At 38.8% G+C, this 25,016-nt stretch overlaps 2 pseudogenes; both read left to right on the top strand.

Annotated features, from left to right (window-relative positions):
- Positions 1-8,075: 8,075 nt before the first annotated feature.
- Positions 8,076-9,029, top strand: LOC101713461 (tRNA methyltransferase 10 homolog B-like; annotated as a pseudogene).
- A 2,226-nt stretch (positions 9,030-11,255) lies between these two features.
- On the top strand, positions 11,256-14,174 carry LOC101705155 (oxysterol-binding protein-related protein 6 pseudogene; annotated as a pseudogene).
- Positions 14,175-25,016: the final 10,842 nt, after the last annotated feature.

The raw sequence follows: 25,016 nt of genomic DNA, 5'->3' as shown, positions 1-25,016 counted from the left end.
TTACACCAGCGTCTCTGCATCTGCTGACAGCAGAACTAGATTGGACCCGCCTGGGATCAGTGATGCCAAGCTGTTGAGCGACTGATCTGAAAGAGTACAACTGCCCCACAAGGACTGGGACGTATGATGCATACTGGTTGGGGGTGGATGATCAGGAATAAAGTAATATTATTGGATCTTGCCACACTATGTATTAAACAGGTCAATGCATCGGTGGGAAATCATAGTGGGATGGGTACCATTGCACTGGTCTAACAGCACCTTATGTGTGAATGACACAAATGCCTGGTGGGATGGCTATAATCTCCTAAGTACAGTGCCCACTGATTGGCCCATGGCAAATATCTTATGGGTCTGTGACACTACAGGTCAACCATATCTCCCTGCGCACTGGATGGGGCATTGCACCTGGGCACTTTTCTGTATTAAGGGCACTATCAGCCCCACTCTGATAGATATATCCCACAATTGGGATGCTGTATATCACAGATGGTGCTGTGTCAAATGAATGGCCTGGTGGTTTTATTCTATGGCAGTACTGATGCCAGAGGCAGGGCCCTCCAAATTGAAACTCCAGCCTAACCCATGGTCCAGGCCCTAAAAATTATGCACCAGTCTCTGATGTTGATCATGGATGAAACATCCCAGATGAGAAAGGTGGTGTTACAGAACCATATGGCTCTAGATATGTTGACTGCAGCACAAGGAGGCACTTGTGCACTCCTACATGTAGAGTACTGTGCTTTTATTCCTGACCACCAAGAACAAGTACAAGAGATGGACACAGAGGGGTCCACAATCCAGAACTTGCAACAAGACCTCCTGACCCAATGGTGGGAATCCCTAGGATCCACCTGGCACTGGGTGGCTCTCAGTGGTGCTGCAATAGTAATGGGTTTGGTGGTTATGTGTTGTTCCTTGTATTGATTTTTGTGGGCTCTAGGCACAAGGGACAGCCTTGTGTGCCATTCAGAAGAAGTGGTAGCCCCCCATCTATGAAAGGGTGGGATGTAGGAGCCTGCTATCAAATGTGTCAAAGCCTGGGTGTCTGAGGTCACTTGAAGGCACCTAAGAACACAACTCTGTCATTTTGTGCAGGCACACGATAGATTGTTATAATAATAGTGAATCAGGATGGATGACCACACATGTGTCACACAGCTATGCAAGGTCACCCAAAATAATTCATACTACTGTGTCTTAGGTAAGCTGATAAAGAACTACTATAAGTTCTGAGCTGGAAATTATAAAGTTTGGTTCCTGCTTTCTTGCGATGCCCGCTTCACATGTGTTCTTTTCTTTGGTAACCTCACCTGACTGGGCCTCCCTTCAGCCCACAGGCCCTAACAGGCACCATGTTGGGTTGTTGCATGGCTGGGAAATATCTTGTCTTGCCACTTAGCTAGATGCTATTTTGGGTAAACTATTGCCCTTTCCTTATCTTTTTTTTTTTTTAACCAACTGGCCTTACGAGCACTTGTAGATAGGGAGTAAGCCTGATTTTAGAGAATATGTGGGCTTCCTCTCTCTGTTCTTTTGAATTATTTTGACAGGTACAATGTATTACCATATGAGAAGAGAAAAATTTGACTGTTTTAAAACTCCTTTCGCTTCTGTACACAGTGGCCACTGGCAAGCAGCAGCCAAGCTGGTTCTAGCAGATTTAAATCCCCCTGGGTCCTAAAGCCCACCTATAGCTGTCACTTCCTAGAGTAAGTTGCTGATATTGGTGTGGGGGACTGCCCCATTGATTATGCTGTAAAATAAAGCAAGGCAAGTTGTAAAGAGATAACCCCACAATTGACTTATTTTAATAAATGAGTCTGATCAAAGAATATGAGATAACACAGAGCTGAGGTCAGAGTGACTCTTACCCAAATTCCATTCCCAGCCTAACACAAACATGCTTTATCTTCTTTTACAAGCCTTGCCTGTGTCAGCATTGTATCCCTAGCAACTACACGTAGCCCCTTCATGTAGCCCCTTTACCCCAACTTAACAATGCTTGTCTCACCTATAAATATCAACAGTTCTGGTTCACGGCCTTTGCATGCTCAAGCCTTTGCTTGCTCAAGCACTGGTCATCCCAGTTCCCTGTCTTTCTCTCTCTTTAATTCTGTCTCTAAGTCTTTCTTCTCACTATGCATTGTAGCATTGAGCAGGAGATCAGGATCTGCTGTAGGGGTCTCTGATATATTGGTTTGAGGCTAAAGTCTTTCCTTATTTCTACTAAAAAATGCTGGTAATTTAGAAACACATGCCTGACAGCCTGAGCAGAACAGATGAACAGCTGGTAAAACTTAACTAAAGTGACTATGAGTGTACAAAAGCAGAACTATCCTTGTTCTTAAAACTTTCTGAGGATCTTTTAAAAAGGTGTTTGTCTCTACTGCCTTAAAAAAGTATCAAAGTTTTTACCATTGGGTAGGTGCAAGAGATATTTTTCTCAAGTGGCTCCAATCTGCTTAGGTAGAACTATCAAGTGGCTCAACAGGGCTAACAAAGTCCTGAGACACTGTTTGCAAGCAGCTCAACCTTGCTTAAGTAGAGCCATCAAATGGCTAAACAGTGGCTATGGGAATCCTTTCGGAGGGATTCCACCCTGATCTCATGGAAGTTTCAAGGATTGGGTAGGGCCAACAACTTGTTCAACCCCCTTTCCCTAAGGAATTAATGGGTTCCAATAGGGAAAATCTATCATGTTTGCTTGCTTCTATTAAAGACACTGATATCACTCTAGGTTCAGACATAGACATCTGTCTAGTAAATAATTGAGTCTCACAAGGGATGTTTTGTTGGGCTAAAATCATGTGTCCTCATGCATTAGATGCTATCCTAAGGAGCCAAGACCTAGTATTGCCTATTTCTCTCTACAGGCCACACGACTATCCATGGGAAACCTCCTGGACCTTGCCACAGAGATTCTACCAACTTTACCACTAGGTCACATCCTTGATCAGTGGGAAAGTTTTGATCCTGAAAATTTGTATGTACTATTTCAATACAGTTTGGATTGAATATGAATTAGGAAATTGTGAGAGATGGGTATGGGGTGGCGCTTTAAATTATGAGACTATTCTTCAGTTACAGTGTTTCTGCTTAAAACATAGAAGGTGAAGTGAAATCCCTTTTGTTCAGGTTTTATTGACCCTTTCTTACAGGGAATGCCCAGAAACTGTGATATTCGGAGTGGTCCCAGAGAAAATGGAATATATATCTTGGATGACCCTGTCCTGAGACTCCCCCCCAGCTGCCACTTGTCTTTCAGAGGGATATGGGTTTCTCTGATCTGCTTGATGAAAACAACCACACTGAGAGGTCTCTGTGACCTCCTACTTATAGTCCTCAGGCCAATAAATAAGTGTCTTCACCTCCAAGAGACTCAGGAACTACATTTTAGCCTAGTGCCCAGGAGGATCCCAACATTCCTCAGGCCCCTCATTATGCTCCTTAGACAGCATTAAGACACACTGGGTACACACAGGCAACTTTAAGCCCCACAGATCAAACCCAAAGTAGCGCTTCTTAGTCCTCTAATTCATTATTTATCATGCCCCTAAGAAAGGTCCCAGAAGTGTAAAGGATTACTGAAGTTCAAGTCCCATTTTCAGTTGCAGATGTCCAACAGTGCAAAGAACAACTAGGTCCACTGTCAAAGGATCTTAGTAAATTTTCAGATGGGTTTCAAACTTTTACCTGTGCTTTTGCTTTATCACGGTGAGATGTCTAATTCATCTTGGCCACAGGTTGTACCACCAATGAAAGACAAGAAATCCTACAAGAGGCTAGGAACTGACACAGTGTGAGACTGTAGATGTGCAGAGGATAAAAAAGATTGCTTGGAGATGAGACTTATTTCAATCATCCAGAACCCAGAGGGGATGCTTCTTCAGCATGAGAGAGCCCCAGAGAAACAGCCCTGACCTGAGATCTCTGTGGTTTTTTATTTGTAACTCAAGGACATGAGAACAAAAATGTAGAAGAAAAACACTTGCAACATTTTTGTATAGGAGTTTTGGTCAGGGGACAGGAAAATAATAGAATTGGTTGTTACATGATACATGTCATCCTAGTTTAAGTCATCTTATTGAAGGGACACAATGGACAAAGCAAACATCTCTGAGAATAATTACTATTTAATTCTGCTGCTGTCCTACAGATTCTGCTTTAAACTCTAACCATGCATTCCAGGAATCCTGAACCATTGTCCAGAAAGTCACTTTCTTTTTTGCATTCAGTTCATGCACCCCTTTGGCAAGAGCCTAAAATTCCAACTTTAGTGGTTTTATAATCTAGCCTGGGGAAAAGAGGGAGTGAACAGAGTAGAGGGGTATTGGGCTTGATGCAGGAAGGTCATGATGGTTTCTCCACAGAGGGTCTGTTGAAACAGCATACAAAGCACTCTTAGGACTGAAAGGAAGAGCAGAAAAATGATTATTCCAATGCTATAAGAATCCAAATGTGAATTCTGAGACCGACCAATGCTTAGGATTCAAAGAAATGTTGTGAGCCTCCCTTTGAAATTTATGAAGTTGGGCTTGAAGTTGGGCTTAAATTTGGCCCCAGAGATTAGTAATATCTCCATCCAGATTTGTATGAAAGGCAATATGGAGAAGATGTTGAAACTCCTCCCAATATTTAGAATGATTAAAAAAATTGAACAATATACAGCATTACAACTAAGCCTACTACATGTCTATAAGGCTTATTGGTATTCACTGAGCCAGATGACAGCTGTTTCGAGAACATTAAGTCTATGTAAAATTTCTTTATCAATATTAGTTTGAGTTAATAATTTTGAGATAGCATCTTGGAAATTGCCATTCATAGTTTGAGTAGTTTGGATTGAGTTAGGGGAACCACTACAGTTGCCACCGTAGCAGTCAATGTAATAGCTGCAATAATAGTTCAAATAAAAATGCCTAGAAAATGCCATTTTCTGCTATACTCAAACACTGAGATGACTTTTTCAAGAGTGGAATTTCCCATCCACTCTCAAGTACGATTGATGGGGAATCAAGCTTCAACTTGCTGAGTACCATAATATGAGTAATATTTAGTTGAGAAATATTACTTGTAACACAAGGAATTAGCCAGGTGGCACTAGTGGGCAAGGAGATATTAAGTGTTTTAAAGGCTTTGTAATGATGAGTACAGGAATTATATTCAGTTATCATAAGTTTCTGATTATTAAAGACTAGAATATATGGACAGGAAGTGCAGATTATAATATTTTCAGAAGTGTCATGAGCAATCTATCTGGGCTTATCCATGTGTTGATAATTATCCATTCTAATAATATGAAGGAAGAACAGAATAGCTATGTGCAAGTTGGAGTTTTTGATAGGGGAAATGTAAGTCCCAGAGGAGAGGCATAACAAGGGTGCAGCAAGCCCAAGATTCCATAATGGTGGGCTGCTATAGTAATAAAAGGGCAAAACATAATTCCAGTTAGAAGTAGATTCTAATACCATCAAATTATCAGGTCCCTAATTTTCTAAGGTTAGCTTATAAACAAGGTGAATAATGGAGAGATTGGTGGACTGGTATAAAGTCCATCCCAAATCTGGACCATCTTTTATAGGCACCCATGGATGCGAATATATGTTAGGATTTGGGAAGTTCCTACAAAACACAGAAGAACCTAGGACTCTGGCAGTATTAATAAAGAACTGATGGCAGCCTCCATTGGTATTGTTGGGCCCAGTGAAATTAAAATTAATATACCATTGGGGACAAAAGAGAGCACAATAAGAGCTATTAGAGACCAAACAGAGGGGAAATTCTTCAGCCAAAAAAGTACCAATCATTAGAGAGTAAATGTCAGCTGTTAAGAGTATCCAGAGTGGCCATAATTCCTTAAAGTCCCAGGAGGGGGTATCCAGGCTCCACTAGTAAAAAAGGTATGGTTAGAAGAGGTGGAGGCTCAGGGTCGCCCTAGGTGACTATATTAAAAACAGGAGGTGTAAGTATATATGCCCAATATATAGTGCCACTTATTTTCGGATATATATATATTATATATATATATATATTATATATATATATATATATATCTCAATAGTATAAGCATAAATGTTGAAAAGATATATCCTTTATATCCTTTGACTGGCTGTCCTATGTTTAATTGGCCTGTATCCTTTATCACCAACAACTGGAATGCAAGTAAGGGAAAGTCAGATACTCGAGTTTAAAAGTTTATCACTATATTTTAAATTTTTTACCCCATTCTCCTCCCCACCCTCCAACCTCTCCTCCCCTCTCCATTTACAAAAACCTGTTTCCATGTTTTTCCTCCCATTCTCTTCTTTTTGTCTTCATTTCCTGCCCTCTCCTCTGTCCCTTGTTCCCCTTTCCATTTGAACATGTCCCTAATAATTCCCAAATTAAAATATATTGTGTACAGGTACAAGTTCTCCATGATGAATGTGATGAATATGTATAACAAATATGTACTAATAAAAATGAAGTTTAAAAAGGTTTATTACTGTGAATAATTTTATCCTAGAAGTCACTAGTATGATAAGATGTTTTTAGTTTTGTATCATTGAAAACCTATATATTTGGGAAACAGAAATACGTTTAATATATGGTGAAGTCAGCAATAATGAGTGTCATAAAACAGGTTGGAACTGCTTGAGAAGGCAGTTTGTCTTGATTTTTATCATAGGCTAATCTAGGTGTCTCTGTTAGTCAAGCAAAAAAACTCATGTTTAATATTAATCTCACAAATGAAAGCTATAGTCATTGTCCAAAAGCATCAATTAAACCAGAGAGAAGAGTTGAGACTTGAGAACAAGTGACTGATGATTCAGGGTTATAACTCCCTAATCTTCTTTGAGGAGTAAGGAGCTTTTAGAAGGAGTACTTTCAGCTCAGTCAAACCAACAAGAACACAGCTTAAAATAACTAAAAACATATTTTCCTTTTATAAATTGCATCCTCCACATCAGTACCTGATTGAAATCTAAGTTATGTGAGTTGCAAAACAAAATAAAAGACAAAGAAAAATACACCCTCAACCTACATTCAAAGCTAGAATTTCCCAGCAAGAAATAAAGGATAACTGGATGGAGAAATATTTGTGCAAAATGAGATATGAGAATTTTTGGATTCAAATTTAGAAGAAATTTAGATAGATAGATAGATGATAGATAGATAGATAGATAGATAGAGACAGACAGAGAGATGGAGATAAAGAGAAAAATAAACCGAAATTGAGACAGAGATAGGCACATGGGGAGAAAAGAGAAATATCAAAAAAAGGAAGTATCCACTAGGAAAATTTTTTTTTGTTGAAAACCTTAAGTCTTTAAGTGTTATACCTCCTGTGCAACCAAATTACAAATTGATTTTTTTTTGGTACCAAGAATTGAATTCATGGGCTTGCACTTGCCAGGCAGATGCTGTACCACTGAGCTACATTCCCAGCCCACAAATTGATTTTATTCTAAATGGTTACTACTATTTTGAGAACTACATAACTCTATTGTAGAACCAGATGCACCTCTATTCTACTCCAATGTGTCATTGGTATGGAAGATATTGTGATAGAGACATCCTTAAAAGCTCAATGTGAAGTCCCAGGGCTAAATACCCATTACTTCAAATAAAACAAAGTTATCCTCAGAGAATGCATACGGCCTGGAGGACATAGTGACTTCATGCACTTCATAAATATCATTGGTTAAAAGAACCATTAGTTAACAGCAAATTATATTACAAAGGAACTACTCTAGGAAGAAATTTTAAAATAGAATTTACCATTACTCTCATTTCAGTCCATTCATATTCCTATAACAAAATACATTACATTGGATAATTTTTGAATAATAAGAATTTTCGGTATTTGGAGCTGGACTAGGTGTGCTCCACCGCCACTGCGGCTTGACTGTGAGAGGTTCAAGTATGCGGAGGAGTCCAAACATCACTGAAATTATAATACCATTCATTATGTGTGCTGTTATAGTGCTTCATATTTTTCAAACTTGGCACATCTAAGGAATAGTACACATTCTCACCAGTGACTGTCTTTCTGTGGAGTGATACTTAACTGAGGATAGAGGATTAATTACATGGACGGGAAATTGGAGGGAGCACTCAGAGAGCAGTCACTAGTGCTGCAGGGACAGGAAGGCATCATAGAGGATGAAGATGAACTCTCTGAAATCTTCCAGCTTCTGCAGATCAATGTGGAGTGTGAACAGCCAGAAAGGGAGACCCTTCCCACAGGCAGTGAACCATGGGGCTCAAAAAATGTCCAAAGAAAACAGACACTAGGAAAGGATAGTTGCAGCAAAGAAGAGTGGAAGAAAGCAAGAAAAAGAAAGAAAAACAGCCAATGGTTCAGAAAATTCAGGCATCTGCACCCAGCATAGCAAACGTTTCCTGAGAGCCTTAACCAAAGAGAAACTTCTGGAGGCCAAACACTCAGGACCAAAACTGTGTATTGATTTGAGTATGAACCACCACATGTCAAAGAAGGAAATGAGTAGGCTGGCTGGGCAGATCTGAAGGTTGTATGGTTTAACAAAAAAGCTGACAAACCCTTTTGGATCTGCCTCACTGGATTCACAGCTGATAGTCCCCTCTATGAAGAATGTTTGAGGATGAATGGTGGGTTTTCTAGTTACCTGCTAGACATAGTTTATTTTATTTATTTTATTTTATTTAGCTTTCGTTTATTTCCTCTGGAAACCTTTGTGTATCTGACTCCTGACTCAGAACATGCTCTTGAAGATGTTGATCTAAACAGAGTTTATGTTCTTGGTGGACTTGTGGATGAAATCACTCAGAAGAAAGTGACATTTCAAAAGGCCCAGGAACACCCTGTCAAGACAGCCCATTTGCCAATCTAGGAATACATGGTCAGATGCCAGAATGGGAAAAACTATCATTCAGAGATACTAGCCATCAATCAAGTATTTGATATCCTGTCCACTTACTTTGATACTCACAACTGACCCAAAGCATTGCAGAAAGGAATTTCTCCAGGAAAAGGCTATGTTCTTCAGAATTCAGAGGAATGACAGTAGCCTGAGATGTCTTCACTAAAGAACAAGGTAAAATGCAGCAGTGTCACACAACTTGGCTCTGCTTGACCCTCTTTGGCTCTTTAAAGTATAAGCTACTGATGGCAAGGATCATATTTTATGCTTTTGTATCGCCTATAGTGCCTGGCTCACAGGAGGTGCCCTGATTAATGTTAAGTTTACCTAATAAGGAATTAGCCCTAAAACTACATGACTTTGGATATGTTAATTCATCTTTTATATCTATTTGTGAAAGACTTGCTTTAGATTAATAATTAAATATTATGTTGAGCTTAATTTTCACTAAACTGGCATGAAGTTTTATGGCATTTCCTCCTCTGAACATGCTGATTTTTCACTCAGTGACATGCTGCACATAAGCTTTGGAGGATCAGCTTGGCCTGTCCCTCTTTCAAGCCCTCATAGCATTTTGTTCCCTCCTGTGGCTCTTACCCTGTTTTCCTTAAGTATGGGCATGCAAAGCTTCTCTTCTTGTGTGTGAATAGCTTTGGATCCTTCTGAGCTTGTACACTTGAGATTATTCATGTATATTAGTAATTAACAGAACAAGTTGTTGCATTCTGACATGTAAGCTTACTAGATAATCTACCTCTTACTCTACAAAGATCATTAAACTTTTCTTGTATCTTAGATATAATTGCTTCAGTTACTTTTACTAGTTTGAGTTAGTTGACTTGCTGGTTAAACTACTAGAAAATTCAGAAAATGCATTGTACATCTCAGAAGAACCAAACAGTTACTTCTTTGCTTCACCCCTATCCCTTTACCATTTAATCCCTTGGGAACTACGATCACTTGATAAATTATATCAATGTGTTTTCATTATTTAAAAACAAGCCAATCTTCAAAAAAACATCTTTTTAAACATACAGTATAATGCTTCTTGGTCACTTTCAACATATTGAATGAGTTTTTAATCTCTTTCTTCCCAAAAGGACTATCTATGGATAGGCTTCAGGGGGGTCTGTAACTTATATTCTGAGGTCTATGACCCCAAAGCTATGGAACTTTTCTCATCTGCCAGTCTTCATTTTTACTTATAAAGGCTGTTAATATACCAAATTTCATGAAAGAACGTTTTTCTGTTCGAGCACACACCTTTCCCTTTGCTTCAAAATCCAAGCAAGTAGGTTTTTGCTTAGCTTCTAGGAAATGATTTTAGCAAAATAACGTTTGGCCAGACTTGGATTCAAAGAATCCTGATCACTGTGTTAGATAACAACAAAAAAAATTGAATATGTCCAGAATATCCCATAACATGAAAATATAATGCAACTACTGAATTTTTAGTAATCATGAGAGAAATGTTATATTTTGTAGTGTTCAAAAGTATATTGCAAAGGGTCGAAGCCGGGGACTGCGGCTGCGCGCGCAGGCTGCATTGGTGCTCTGCTCCTCCATCGGCCGGGGCCACCCGCAGCCTCTAGCCTGGCGCCGCAGGATCCGCCGCCGCCCTCAGGTTCTGCCCCTTGCTGTTTAGTAAAAGAAGGAATTTAAGGAGTCGCCTCTGCAATTTACTCACATAATACCAGCAGGGCCAACAGACTGACAACGTTTGAAGGAGAGGAGCTACGCCCATCTAAGGATAAAGCACTTCGAAAGAGCTCTGACGGTAAAGCCAAACTAGAAGACTTTGATTCTAGGATACAAGGCTGCAAGTCCATGACTTGGGAGTGACTCTGTGACTAGTACTATTTGACTGTTCCCTGGTATGGTCTTGGGTCTGAAGTATGGGGCCCAGTTGACAGCCTGCACACCTGTGCCTGGTGGTAGACTGAAGACTCTGCTCTGGAAGGCTAACGAGTTTGTGCTGGAAGCCAGGAGATGGACCTCCAAGGTGAAGGTGAAGAACGGAGCTCCTCTGAAGAAACAGAAGCAAGTCTTCCTGCTTCTTTCCCTTTTTGTTCCATCCACGCTACAAACCTATTGGTTGGTACCACTCACACTCAGGGAATGTACAAGGGTTAACTCAGAAACATTTTTTTAGCCAACTCATCAGTGTACCTCAACTCCATGCAGAAAGGTTATTTGGACAAGAAATTCCTCCAGAGAAAAGGACATGGGCTATTCAAGGTCACTTGGTGCCTTGGCAAACCTGATTCATGAAATGGAATGAAGCTGAAAAACCATCTACGTCTTTGTCTGTGAATTTGCGATAAGATTGGGATGGTCTCAGGTGCACATATCTAGACTAATTGCAGCAATGAGTTCAGACGAGAAGGGCATACCCCCTGCTCATAAAACGTCCACTCTAACCCATAGAAGTGCCCCCTCTTCAACATCCTCCCAGCGGGACAGTAGGCAGAGCATCCACACCCTGGAGAGGACTGCTTCCTCTAGCACCAAGCCCTCTGTAAGCCGCCATTTCCTAGAACTAGAGCCAGTCCCCATCTCCAAGGAAGCTGGGAAATTATAGAAGGGCTGAAAATAGGCCAAACCAATGCCCAGAAACCAGATAAACCTGAAGGCTTCACGCTGAAGAAAAGAAAATGGCCTTTAAAAGGCTGGCACAAGATTCAGAAGGGGAAGGTCCACGGAAGCATAGATGTCGGACTGCCGTCATGTCAATTAAAAAGAAAGCTCAGAGGATAGACCTTGACATGGAGGAGCACATCTATCATTTGAAGGTGAAATCTCAGGACTGGTTTGATGCCTGCGTCTCCAAACTGCGCCATCATCGCTTGTACCGGCAGAATGAAATTGTGAGATCACCGAGAGATGCGAGTTTTCACATATTTCCTGCAACCTTCACCGCTGAGTCCTCCCCAGCTGCTAATGTTTCTGTTATGGATGGAAAGGTGCAGCCCAACAGCTTTCCATGGCACTCCCCACTGCCATGCAGCAACAGCCTCCCTGCAACCTGTACGACCAGCCAGAGCAAAGTGGCAGCCTGGCTGCAGGACTCAGAGGAAATGGACAGGTGTGCAGAAGATCTTGCACACTGCCAATCAAACCTTGTGGAACTTAGCAAACTCCTGCAAAATTTGGAGATACTTCAGAGAACTCAGTCAGCACTTAACTTTACTGACATGCAGGCTAACTGTGTAGATATTTCAAAGAAAGACAAGCGAGTCACAAGACATTGGAGAACAAAAAGTGTCAGCAAAGATACAAAAATACAACTGCAGGTCCCTTTCAGTGCCACCATGTCGCCGGTTCGCTTGCATTCCTCCAACCCCAACCTTTGTGCAGATATTGAATTTCAGACTCCCCCTAGCCACCTCACTGACCCTCTGGAAAGTTCAATGGATTACACAAAGCTGCAAGAAGAATTTTGTCTAATTGCACAGAAAGTGCATTCTCTCTTGAAGTCTGCATTTAATAGCATAGCTATAGAGAAAGAGAAGCTGAAGCAGATGGTTTCAGAGCAAGATCACAATAAAGGCCAGAGCATGCAGATGGCCCGGCTGAGGCAGTCACTGTCTCAGGCACTCAACCAGAATGCTGAACTAAGGAGTCGGTTGAACAGAATACATTCAGAATCTATTATTTGTGATCAGGTTGTCAGTGTAAATATTATTTCTAGCCCTGATGAGCCTGGTGAGCAAATTCATGTCAGTCTCGCCTTGTCCCAGCAAGTAGTCAATGAGAACCACCTCTCCATGTCAGAGTCTGTGTCTGAGTTCTTTGATGCCCAAGAGATGCTCCTGTCTGCAAGTTCATCAGAGAATGAGGCTTCAGATGACCATTCTTACATCAGTGATGTGAGTGATAATATCTCAGAGGACAACACCAGTGTTGCAGACAATATTTCTCGGCAAATCCTGAAAGGGGAGCTCACGGGTGGTGCCTTCCAAAATGGGCGGCACACATGCCTGCCCGCTCCGTGCCCCGACACCAGTAACATTAACCTGTGGAACATCTTGCAGAACAACATCACCAAAGACCTCTCGAAAATCTCCATGCCTGTGGAGCTCAACAAGCTGCTCAACACTCTGCAGCACCTGTGCGAGGAGATGAAGTACAGTGAGCTCCTGGACAAGGCTTCAGAGACCGATGACCCCTACGAGGGCATGGTTCTCATTGCTGCATTTGCAGTTTCAGGCTATTGCTCCACCTATTTCAGGGCAGGAAGTAAGCCATTCGATCCAGTCCTGGGGGAGACGTACGAATGCATTAGAGAAGACAAGGGATTCCAATTTTTCTCAGAACAAGTTAGCCATCATCCACCCATTTCTGCTTGTCACTGTGAATCAAAGAATTTTGTGTTTTGGCAAGATATCAGATGGAAAAACAAGTTCTGGGGGAAGTCAATGGAAATCCTGCCTGTTGGAACACTGAATGTTATGCTTCCAAAATACAGAGATTACTACGTGTGGAATAAAGTCACTACATGCATACACAGCATCCTCAGTGGGAGAAGATGGATAGAGCATTATGGAGAAATAACCATTAGAAATACCAAAAGCAGTGTTTGCATTTGCAAACTCACATTTGTCAAGGTGAATTATTGGAATTCCAATCTGAATGAAATACAGGGGGTCATGATAGATCAGGAAGGGAAGGTAGTGCACCAGCTGTTTGGGAAGTGGCACGAAGGACTCTACCGTGGTGTGGCCCCCTCAGCCAAGTGCATCTAGAGACCAGGTTCCATGCCAACCAACTATGAGCTCTGCTATGGCTTCACACGGTTTGCTATTGAGCTCAATGAATTAGATCCTGTACTCAAAGATCTCCTCCCACCAACAGATGCCCGATTCTGGCTAGATCAAAGATTTTTGGAAGAAGGAAATTTGGAAGCTGCAGCAGCAGAGAAGCAAAGAGTAGAGGAGCTCCAGAGATCTCAAAGACAATACACGGAAGAAAACAACCTTGAACATATACCAAAATTTTTTTTAAAAGTTACTGATGCGAATCAAAGAGAAGCCTGGGTTTCTAATGACACCTATTGGGAGCTTCGAAAGGACCCTGGGTTTAGCAAAGTAGACAGTCCTGTTCTTTGGTAAACTGGGAATGTAGAGCTAGCCCACGTATCACACTCTGAATGAATAAATAACTATGCACAATTATGTTTCTTATAGCTTCGTGTGGTTTCTGGGTTGACTGAAAAACCTACCATTTGCTTTTCTATTCATCTTTATAATGAACTTTCAAAAGTGCATTAGACAAAGCCCCTAACCACTTTTGGATCCTTTCTGTTTTGCTGCAACCATTCTCCTTTAAAAAAAAAAAAACCCACACCCTCCTCGGAAAGCAGAATAAAAGGAGCAGAATCTAAAATCCAAAGTCTGAAGGATTTGTAAAGAAAACCAAACTGTAACTGGTGCTGAATCCTGATCAAGAGGGTTAAAAAACAATGTATAAACCACACATTTGGTCCATTGTCTGGGAGCACCATCCCCTTTCTCTTAACAGCTCTGGGGCCACAGCAGTTGGTCAGTTCAGACATCAAGTGTGTTCTGTTGTGGTGTGCCGGCCTCCCCCAAAGACGTGATGCTACCAGGGCCTGTGCCATCTGTATGTCATTGTTTATGCCTTAAGAGATGCAAAGATGTACAATAAACCATTTTTTTAAATGTATGTTTGTAGGTTTAAAGGACAGATCTTTTGAATCATGACATGATTCACTTTCTCAATCAGAACAATGACTCGGCTAACAAATAAATTTAAAAAGTGAACACCATGTGTTTAACTTTGATAAGTGAATTGCTATGTGGTATATCTGAAGGGCACAAAAGAAAAAATGTGCTGAGTAGATCTCTGTATTTACATTGTTCATTAAGTTCCTGCTCTGTGTCCAGATAATAAACCATCCCTCTTCTGACTAACCTCACAGCTTTGCCCTATTGTTTGGCAAAATCTGTTTGATTTGGACGTTGTCACCAATGTGAAAACTTTGGAGGGAAATGCCAAATAGCATATGAAATTTCAGTGTGGGCTTAGTACTATAAGCAGTCCTGTTTCTGAATGAAGCACAATGTATCACACATCTCTAACCCATGACCACCTGGTCGCCACTATTTCAATTCTACTGAGAATAGAATCAAGAATGCTTGAAGCTTATTTGCATTGTTACAATGGGTTCTATGCAAAATTATATTTCTTATTTTTATCAAGTGATTCCATATGATATATAACTACATATCAGGAATTTACTTTTCTAGGGGCAGGGATATAAAATTTAGGCTAAAGAATTTATCCATCCCAACAGGGGAGAGGGCAGAAATGTGTTTTGCATACTTCAGGATTTGTTTTTCCTCCAGAGTTTACAGAAGCTTCCATAGGAAACTTGCATCGGTGTTCCTAAGTTTCTGCATGCAGATGACTATGTAAAATGCCTGTATGTCTTTTTTTAAAATCTCTTAAAGAGATTTTCCTAGACAATTATAAAATTACACATATTTTATTGTTAGATTTTTATTCTTAGATTCTTAACATCTAAATTTAAGTGTTACTTTAAACTCTGGTGATATGGTTACTGACCTTTTATATTCAGTTAGGAGGTGTTGATTTTAGTGTTATTTCTCCTCAGTACACCATTTCTAATAATGGCTAATACACCACCAAACAAAAACTGCTAAGAATGTAAGGGAAAACTAAAATTTCCACTAGATGGAGCAATATTTAGTTATCCAAAACTCATCCCTCCTTTCATTCAAGTCTTTACATTATGTGTACAGTTCATGTAAGTTTACAATGGAATTTCATTCTCAAATACATTCCCTAAACCATCACCAGATCTAAGCATTCTACTTAACCAGACCCTCCCTGTGCTTCTCAAATCTTTTAACTCCCATTTTAAATCTTTGTATGGCTTGCCCTACAGCTGTAAAATCTTCCCTGTCATCCATGATTTTTCTGTTCATTCATCTTGACAACCTGTTATCACCATCCTCAAATACTTCCCTTTCATTTTAATTGTAATTTAATTAGAATATACTGACCTCCTCACAGAAAGCTGTTCTCCTTTGATTAGTAACGCTTAAAATACTTTTTAAAGTGGTCTTAGCCTGCACTTGCATTTTCCTGAACAGTCTCAAAATAGCATAAATATAAGAATCCATCAAAGTCAAGTACTGTAGGTAGAGATTAGGAAGGGGAAGCAGCCGATGACTGATAGGTCTGACATCAGTGAGGAAGCTGGAAGAGCACCCCGGACGCATCAGGGAAGCAACCATTGTACTACGGTTATAATTGAGAAAATGAAACACTGTAGTCAGGACCTTGATTAAATAAATTCAGCCTGCAAAATGTTGATCAAAGCTAACCTGTAACTCTGATTAGGATTTCAATAGAAAAAAATGTCAAATTAATTAGAATCACCATATTTTATAGCAGATTTAGACTCTCTTTTGGAATTTGTGTACCCTGATTATTACCATTTGATGGGCCAATTAAGTATTAGATAATATTCCTTTAACACCCAATTGACTGATGTCCCCCTCAGACACCCATATTGGTATAATGGTTTCATCCCTCTTTTTCACTTTTTATTAACAATGATGGTTATAGAGACTTCCTTATTGGAATTTTCATCTTTATAATATGTAGACTTTGGGGACTGAACAGCAAAGGATACAGTATTAGATTATTCTGATGATAAACCTAATATATTCCTTGGAATTTTATATAAATCTTTTTGCTTTGGGGACATTTTTTGTTTTCTTTTCCCCTAAAATGATGCAGGATAGTGGAGGACTTGATATTTCTGAACACCTCTGACATGATTTACTTCTAAAATCCCACCTCTCATTTGATATGGTCATTTAGGAAGTTGACAATAAATGGCTATGACCCTGTAGACCAAACAGATCAGTGGCATACACCAGCATTTGGAGAGCCAGCCAGAAACTAAGTATTTTGATTCTGATGCTACTACCCAAGATGGAATTTTACTCTCCAATTGTGCTGGTTTTTTTTTAATCAAATCATTATTTTCTCATGGGTTACTTTAAAATATCTCCCCCATAATTTCCATGCAATTGTAAAAATAAACCTCACTTAAGGTACATTTAATACTACATAATAAATATATGTGTGGGCAAGGACCCGAATGTGGTTTTCTGGATAGGAGCAAACAAGGGCCTTTCAATACAAAGGAGGCCACGTTGTCAGTTTTCCAAAGCTTTTGCTCTCTTGATTATTCTGGCCCCATTTCTTTCAGCTGCTCCACTAATCAATCACTAGATCCTGTTCCAAGGAGCAGTGGGAGGGGGGTTAGGGAGGAAAACCTGATTAATCTGTCTCTGCTTAGTACTGGTTACAGTTGTGGCCGGAGAAGCATTCATAATCATAATCCGAATTATATTTTTGTTATTGCCTTGTGGATTTTAATTATCCATCTTGTCTAAGCTTGTTCTCTGTCATCCTGGATAACAAAGTGTTTGTGGGAGCAGAGCTTCACACACACCAGGGGGTGTAATAAATGTTTGCACTTGGCTCAGTATATTATGATGTGGCACAGTAAATAAAGTTTGTGTACAAAATACTAGCTTATTTCTATGGGAGCCCTTATGTTCAGGATATATAAAATGTATCTAATTAAATCATTATGAATCTAAAAAAAAGTATATTGCAAAAGATACTCTGTAATTCCAATTTGAAAATTTCAGCATATTTACATGTACTGGCTAAAAATATAGGCCAAGTTAAATTCTGTGCCTCAGTTTCTTCACCTGTGAGGAAGTATCTTGTAGTTAATCCATGTAAAAACACTTGAAACCATACTTCCTACATGATAACATGATTATTAACTATTACATACTCTTCCTCTGACATATAGGATTACAGATGACTTTGGTTCTTTGTACTTTTTATGTATTCTGTATTTCCTTTGGGGAACAGACATTAATACTGTAATCAGAACATAATTATTTTAATGCTGATTTCCAGATCATTAAAGAAGCTGCAACCTGTTACCTTCCAATAAATGAACTGTAATTTTTTTAGTAAACTTTATTGTATAAAGCAAAAGTCATGATTTCACAAGAACATGAGTGAAAACAGTAATTTCCTTATAAAAATATTTTACTTAGGACTCTAATTAGACAATACATACATTCACATCTTTCCTGCTGGAGATTTAATAGGAGAGTTCACCTGAAAAGTTTCCCTAGGAAACCCAGTCTCTTGGTTCAATTGGCCCATTAACGAAGTCCACATTTATCAACTTTCTTCCAGTCTGGCAAAGATTTGCTTTCTTTGGTCTGCTGTCATGTGTTCACAAGCTTCTAAAATCTTTGCCAACATTAAAGTCTGTTGAATGGTTAAAAAAAAAAAAGAATTTTCTACCCAAAATTCTGTAGGTTGAGAAATCAAAAATCAAGGAACCATCAAATCAGGTGACTAATGATGGCTACTACCTTTTTCCAAGATTGTTTGTTATTTTGTGTCCTCACATGGTGAAAATGGAGAAGGAAAAAAAAATGAGCTATTAGGCTCTATCAAGCCATTTTGCAATTCATTCCCATTATAATAATGTATTGTAATGTATACTAATGTAATATAATGTATTTCATTTTTGAAAATGGAGCCCTCATGACCAATCACCTCTCAAAGGTTCCACCTTTTGATACTATTGAATTGGGAATTGTGTTTCAATATATCTCTTCCTGCTGAATTGTTCCCTTTACATGTATGTAGTATCCATCATTGTCTCTTCTGATCAATTTTGGCACAAAATCTGCTATGTCCAAAAATAAAATAGCCACTTCTCCTTGATTTTGGTTTCTGATTGCATGGTTTATCATTTTTCATCCTTTTGTTTTCAGTCTATTTGGTTACTTTTGGATGAGGTTTGTCACGATTAAACAGCATAAGGAATGAACTATATTTTTTGTTCCAATCTGACAGTCTGTATCTTTTCATTGGGAGGTTAAGGTCAATGATACTTATAATTATTATTGTAATATATTTACAAAATTCTGGCATTGCATTATATTTCTAATGCTAATTTCTTTATTTTCTCTTTCATTTAATGACACTTTCAGTTAGAGGTATACTTTCCTTTGAGTTCTTTGTTGCTGGGGGACTCCTTCTGTCTCATATTCCCTTAAATATTTTTGGCAATGCTTGTTAGATTCTTTAGATTGACTAAGATTTGTCTGTTTATTCTTTTGAAGAACCTATTCTTCAATTCATTAATTCTTTATATATTTTTGTCTCAATTACACTGATTTTTGCTGTGATTTTTACAATTTCCCTCATTGTACCATGGGTTTAGAACCCATCGATAACCATGGGTTTTGTTTGTTGTTTTCCTAAGAACTTGATGTGTATTTTTAAGTTATTTATTTGGGCTCACTCTGTTTTTCTGATGTAGGCATTTACAGCTATAATCTTCCTTCTGAGGACTGCCTTCATTGTGTCTCATATGTTGTGCTGACATTATTGTTTAGTGCTAGGAACTGTCATTTATTTTTTGATTTCTTCAATTCATCATTTGTGTTAGAGTACATTGGGTTTTTTCCCCATAATTTATGGGTTTTCTTTTGTCACTGATTCCTAGTCTCATTTTTTGCATAGCATAATTTCAATTCTTTTAGATTTATTTAATCTTCCTTTTTTGGCTATAATGTGGTATAGTAGCTTGAAAACAGTTCAATGTGCTACTGAGAATGTGTATTCTGTTGTTTTTGGATGGAAAACTCTAGATATATTAAGTGTACTTGTTCAAAGGTTTTGTTCAACACATATTTTTGGTTCTTTTTTATCTTTTGGATCTGTCTAGATGTGTTTATTTTTCTGATCTTTTATGTCCAATAGAACTTGTTTTTTGAAGGTAGGTGTAATGTTGTTCAGTGCATATATGTCAAGAATTGTTTTCTCTACCTGTTCAGTTGTTCCCCTTTTTCAAAAAAATTAATAAATAACTTATTAAGTCTTCATCCATTGAACAGCATTTAAGGTTTGTCAGAGAAGCTTCATACTTAAATGTCTCATCCCAGAAAAACTATTTTCATGATCTTTCAGTGACTGTACCTAAGCATGGAGTTTTTTCCAACTTAGGTTTTATTATGAATAATCTTCCATATGAGTCAAAGTTAAAATCAATAGTTAATATACTTAAATCACTGTAATCCCAGCACTGAGGAGGCTGAGAAAGGATTGCTGTGAGTTTGAGGCCAGCCTGGGCTACATAGTGAGTTACAAATAAGCCTGAACTACATAATGAGATCCTGTCTCAAAATAAATAAAAAAATATTTAAATAAAAAGATACAAGAGAGTGCAAGCAGGGGAGCCAAGCAACGTGAAGCCCCCCCCCATCCCCCGCGCTCCATCCCGGGCCCCGCCCACTCCACGGTGAGGTCCCAGGCGTGGGTTGGAGCCCCAGCCCCTTCTGTCACTCTGCTTAGCCCCGCCAGTCCCACTCCCCCCACCCCCACCCCCGCCTCTGGCCTCCCGGCACTTCTGCTACCTGGTTCCACACTACAGAGGCACAGGGGACTATAAAGGCCCTTGTCCTGAGAGCCACAAGATAGAGCAGAAGTTAGTAACAGAAAGAGGGAGGGCAAGAGGGCTTCTCGGGCTCCTTGATGAAAACTGAAGCTCAGCAGAGAAGTAAAGAGAATCTCTACAATAAAGGCACACCGGACCACTGTACTTGGTAAGTTGGAGGGATCATCACCTGGGTTCAGCACCTCCCATCAAAACCTGAACTATCTTCAGGAAAAGGGCAACTGGAATCTGCAGTAGAACTTTGCAGAGTTCAACCCTGCAGGAGGACAGGAGCTCAAATTGGGACTAGCAGCGAGAAATCTGCCTGAATCTCATAGGTGCGCTGCTGGCTTGCTGAGACTCATTGATTGTATATGCACATGGATGCTTACGTTGTCTACTGTGACAGCAGAGACATACCCTGAAGGAGGCCCATAATTTTTATTTTTTGCTGTTTGCAAAAAAGAGAAAAAATTATTTCTCTTATTTTTAATTCTTAATTTTTACTTTTTTCTACTCTTTTCAAATTTTTACTTTTCTTTCTTTTCTTTCTTTTATCTTTTGTTTCTCTCTCTCACTCACTCTCTTGCTGTCCCACATTGCTCTTCATCTCACTATTTGTTCCTTTCTGCACTGAATTGGGATTTCTCCCTTACTTTTCTTTTCCTCTCTTTTTCCTTCTCTTGATTATCATTAGTTTTAAAGGAAAGAAAATACAGTATATAGCCTCCCTGTTGCTGTTAGGTGATTCAGTTCACATCTTTGTTGTTTCATTCTGCCTTTTCCTCTTGCCTTTAACAATTTCTTAGAGTTTAGGTGATCTTCCTGTGTCTTCTGGCCTCATTGCTAATCTTTCCTGATCTTTCTACCTGTTCTTCCTTCTCTAACTCCTTCTAACTCCCCACCCCAAAGGGGAAAGATGCTATATTGAAGAGTTTATTCACTATAAACATGTTGGGTTGGTCCTCGGTTTTGATTTAATTCACATAGTTAAATGTGAAAGATTAATAACTAACACAAATTGTCATTTTCTAAGCTGCACTTGATGCTATGGTATTGTTGATTGTATCATTTGGGCTAACATGTTGTGATTGATCTAATCAGTTTTCCTTCGTGGTATAATGAAAATAAAATAGCCTCAGAGTCATTAGAGTCTCAAAACCTAAACACAAACCATATCTGGAAGACACCTCTGAAAAGCAGTCATTCCACAAGGGTTTTAAACAAAAGCAACAAAGATACATACATTAAATAATTCTGAAATATCAACCCAGGAATTAAACCAAGGACAGTACCAAAAACAAAAATGAGAAGACATTTAAGCAAGGCACAAATGCAAGCTTCCATGCCACAACAGGGAAATTCTGGGGGAAATGAGGTGGAAAAGTCTGATAATCAATCACCTGGACACGCTGAACTGATAGCACAGGAAGTAACAAAGCAGATGCATGAGGCTCTAGAAAAATTGAAAGCAGAAACAATCTCCCAGATAAATACAGACATGGTGAGCAGAATGAAAGACATGATTAGAAGCTCTAGAGCAGAAACAGATAAGAAAATAGATGAGATCAGAAACATGCTGGAAGCCATGAATACCCAGCATAAGAAAGAAATGGAAACCATGATCACCCAAAATAAGAAAGAAATGGAATCAATGAAATAGATTCAAACAGATATTTAGGAGATTAAAAACTCCATTGAAAGCATGCAGAGCAGACTAAGAGAATCTGAAGACAGAATATCAGATATAGAAGACAGGATGGTGGTTAAGGACCAGGAAAATAGAGATTTCTTAAAGATAGTAATGGATGATGAGAAATCAATCCAACAGCTGCTAGATGATGCAAAGAAGAATAACATAAGGCTGATAGGAGTCCATGAAAAAACAGAAGAAAGTACAATTGACATAAAAAAAACTGTTCACAGAAGTAATAGTAGAAAACTTCCCAGACAGAGGTGGATAATTGGACATACAGAAAAGTGAGGCATATAGAACTCCAACTAGCCATGACCAAAAAAAATCTACACCTAGCCATATAACAGTCAAGATCCCAGAAACCCAACAGAAGAACAAAATTCTACAGGCAGTTAGAGAAAAGAAACAAATCACCTACAAAGGAAAGCCTATCAGAATCACAGCAGACTTCTCAACACAAACCCTCAAATCAAGGAGATCCTGGAGTGAAGTATTTCAAGCCCTAAAAGAAAATAACTTCCAACCTAGAATGTTGTATCCTGCAAAATTATCTTTCAAAATTGATGGGGAAATTAGATACTTTCATGAAAAAGAACACCTGAGACATTTCATGAACATGAAACCAGCACTCCAAACAATTTTAAGCAATATCCTATAGAAAGACAATGAAGGTCACAACTCCATGATGCTCAACAGAGAGAAGACACCACGCCAGGTAAGACACTAAAGCGAAAGGGGGGGAAATAAGAAATAAAAGAGCCAACAAGAGTAAAACATCATGACAAGGATGTCAATATCTCTCAATTATAACTATCAATGTTAGTGGCCTCAATTTACCAAAGAAGTAGACTGACAGAACGGATTAAGGAACAAAACCCAGCAATATGCTGTATACAAGAAAAACAACTAACTCAAAAGGAAAGTCATAGACTGAAAAAAAAAGGATGGAAAACAGTTCTCCACATGACAGGAACCCAGAAAAATGCAGGTGTAGCACTCTTATGTGCAGACAAAGTAGATTTCAAATGAAAACTAATTAAAAGAGACAAAGATTGCCACTACATCCTTGTGAAGGGAACAATCCAAGAAGAAGAGATGACAATCCTAAATATATATGCACCAAATATGAATGCTCCCAACTATACAAAACAAATATTAATGGACATGTAAAACCAAATAAGCACTAATACAATTGTAGTCAGGGAACTCAACACCCCTCTATCACAAATAGACAGATCATCCAGAAAAAAAATAACAATGAAATTCTAGAACTGAACCAAGCTATTGAACAAATGGACTTATTAGATGTGTTTCACCCCACAAAATCAGAATACACATTTTTTTCAGCTGCACATGGGTCATTCTCCAAAATAGATCACATGCTAGCTCATAGGACATGTCTAAGTAAACTTAAAAGAATTGAAGTTATCCCCAGTATATTATCAGACCATAGTGCAATCAAATTTGAGGTCAATAACACAAGGAACTGCAAAACTCCCACAAACACAGGGAAATTGAATAACACAATCCTGAACAACCAAATGGGTGACAGAGGAAATTAAAGAAGAAATTGGAAAGTTTCTACAAGTAAATGATAATGTCAGTACAATATACAAGAATCTGTGGGACAAAATGAAAGCACGGGAAATTCATAGCAGTGAATGCCCATATTAGGACAACAGAGAGAACTCAGTTAACCTAATGCAGAAACTCAAGCTCCTAGAAAAAGAAGAGCATAACAAACCCAAAGGCCATACAAGAAAGGAAATTATAAAGATCCAAGCAGAAAACAATGCAATTGAGACTAAGAGAACAATACAAAAAATTAATGAATCAAACAGTTGGTTTCATAAAAGAATAAATAAAATCGATAAACCTTTAGCCAACCTTAAAAAAAAGGAAAGACAAGGCTGAATTCCATGCAATTAAGAATGAAAAATGTGAAGCCACAACAGATCCAGCAGAAATCCAGAGGATCATCAATACCTACTCTGAGAACCTGCACTCTAATAAAATGGAAAACACAGAAGAAATGGACAGATTCCTAGATACATACTAATTGTCAAAGTTAAATGAAGAAGATATAGAAATGCTAAACACCCCAATTACAATGAGTGAAATTGAAAATGTAATAAAAAATTTACCAACCAAGAAAAGCCCAGGTTCTGATGGCTTCACTACAGTATTCTACAAGACATTTAAAGAAGAAGTATCACAATTACTCTTTAAACTCATCAAGGAAATTGAAAAGGAAGCAAGGTTTCCAAATTCATTCCTGGAAGCAAGTGTTATTTTGATTCCAAAACCAGGGAAAGACCCAACCTAAAAAGAGAACTACAGACCAATCTCCCTAATGAACATAGATGCAAAAATCCTCAACATGATACTGGCAAACAGAATACAGAGTGTCATAAAGAAGATCATACACCCTGATCATGTCAGATTTATCCCAGGGATGCAAGGAGGGTTCAAAATTCATAAATCAAAAAAATGTAATACACTATATTAACAGAGTCAAGGACAAAAACCATGCAATTACCTCAATAGATGCAGAAATGGCATTTGACAAAAGCCAACACCCATTCATGATAAAAATGCTACAGAAAATTGGAATAGAAGGTCTTTATCTCAATGAGATTAAGGCTATTTATGAAAAACCAACAGCCAACATCATACTAAATGGTGAAAAACTGAAAAGTTTCACACTAAAATTAGGAGAAAGACAAGGATGCCCACTATCACCACTCCTGTTCAATATTGTTCTGGAAACATTACCCATAACAATTAGAAAAGAGAAAAGAACTAAAAGGAATAAAGATAGGAAAGGAAGAAGTGAAACTGTCATTAGTTGCCAATGATATTTACAAAAAGACCCAAAAAACTCTGTCAA

Source organism: Heterocephalus glaber, unplaced genomic scaffold (genome assembly GCF_053883595.1).
Source record: "Heterocephalus glaber isolate CG9 unplaced genomic scaffold, H.glaber_assembly_v1.0 deba00001613, whole genome shotgun sequence".
NCBI classification, from domain to species: Eukaryota; Metazoa; Chordata; class Mammalia; order Rodentia; family Bathyergidae; genus Heterocephalus; species Heterocephalus glaber.
This window is presented reverse-complemented; position numbering and strand designations above follow the sequence as displayed.